This window comes from Nuphar pumila, chromosome 14 (assembly GCF_984573655.1).
Source record: "Nuphar pumila chromosome 14, dmNupPumi1.hap1.1, whole genome shotgun sequence".
In the NCBI taxonomy this organism is placed as follows: domain Eukaryota; kingdom Viridiplantae; phylum Streptophyta; class Magnoliopsida; order Nymphaeales; family Nymphaeaceae; genus Nuphar; species Nuphar pumila.
The window spans coordinates 85441220-85442927 of record NC_143262.1 but is presented as its reverse complement, the minus strand read 5'-3'; the positions used below and the strand labels follow the sequence as shown (position 1 = coordinate 85442927).

Sequence of the window (1708 nt, the reverse complement as noted above, 5' to 3'; positions counted from 1 at the left end):
CATTAAAAAACAAAAACATTAGATATTTTTAACAATTCATAACCCTAAAATCAGATTGGGACACTATGCGAAAGGGGGGGGGGGGGGTCGATTGTGTGTATGTGAGAGAGTACCACCCATAACCAGCAGGTGCTCCTCACCGTTCAAGGCCATAGATGAGAGTTTGGGGATGAGAGGATAAGGGGGGTGTGGAGTCAAGGTATATCTCCTGACTCTCCCCTTTCGGGCTATTCAAACGCCCCTTAAAAGGGTTGTTTGTTTTAATCCCATTATTGCAAAAATAGAGAACCTATAGGGGACTGCTTGATTGCTTGTCCAAACTTGGACAGAACAACTGTCCAACACAGATAGAACACATGTTCTCTCTGGAACAGGAATAAACGTACTTGTCCTGAACAAGGACATGTGTTTGATTTGCCCTGTGCGGAAAGTTTGGAGACATGAAAAATTGTATATTTTTCTTAGGTTTTTATTGGCAATGTTTTGGAAAATAAAAAATAAATATTTTATCAACAAAATCTTGAAAAATTTTGAACATAAAAAGCCCTAACCATTCAAACCAACCTAATACAAAAGCCCTAATCAAACAAGCCTTAATGTAAAAGCCCTAATCAAACAAGCCTTAATTTAAAAGCCCTAACCAATCAAACCCTAAATCAAAAGACTTAATTCGAAAGATTTGATCAATCAAACCCTAATTCAAAAGCCCTAAACCCCAATCAGCCACATACAGGTGTTGCCCGATGTCGCTTAATGAAAAGGACGAGAAGAATTGAAATGGTGGAAAACGAATGACCGGATCAGAATGTTAATCTCAGAGAGTCACCTCATAAAAAAATTCCAACTTTTTTGATGCAGGGCGCAGTATCCGGTTCATGCAGGACGCAGAGATAGAAGCAGGGCGCAGAGATAGAGCATTGTGCAAAATCCGGTTCCAGAAAACTAACTAATAAACTCGAGCAACAGATCATATATATAATAGGTTCCCAGAAGAAAACATGAAAAGAATCGGGGAGCATCAGAGGTGCACTTGTCCCCATGGAGATGAGACTCCAATCGGTTCAAAGTGAAGAATGAAATCTGAAACCATCATCATCTGCTCCAAGTTTATCTTATTTTAAAAATGAAAAATAAAGGAGAGAGAGAGAGAGAGAGAGGATGTGGTCGAGCAACAATCGAAACGCCAATCAGGCAGGACGCAAGGGCGGCCGAAACGATATCTCGACGCTTGATACTTTGCTGTCCTCTGTTCCAACCAAGAGATTAGTAAAGGCTGACCAATCTCCCTGTTACCCTTCATGAAACAGAGAGAGAGAGAGAGAGAGAGAGAGAGATACGACGAAACAGAGAGAGCACATCAATCAAAATTGCAAACTCAAGAGAGAGAGAGAGAGAGAGTAGCTACCGATACCACGAAACAGAGAGAACGCATCAATCAAAACTGCAAAAACATAAAACTCAAAAGGGAAAGAGAGAGAGAGTTGGCTACCTATACCACGAAAAAGAAACCAGAGACCAGAGAAAATACATCAACCAAAACTGCAAAAAACCCAAAAGGAGAGAGAGAGAGATACGACGAAACAGAGAGAACACATCAATCAAAATTGCAAAAGACATAAAACTCAAGAGAGAGAGAGAGAGAGAGTAGCTACCGATACCACGAAACAGAGAGAACGCATCAATCAAAACTGCAAAAACATAAAACTCA

The 1708-nt window shown here is 40.4% G+C and overlaps 1 non-coding gene across 1 annotated transcript; it reads right to left on the bottom strand.

Annotated features, from left to right (window-relative positions):
* Positions 1-1158: 1158 nt before the first annotated feature.
* LOC149817213 (small nucleolar RNA snoR111) lies at positions 1159-1296 on the bottom strand. The gene has a single exon (XR_016427765.1). It is a non-coding gene; the product is annotated as a small nucleolar RNA snoR111 (small nucleolar RNA).
* Positions 1297-1708: the final 412 nt, after the last annotated feature.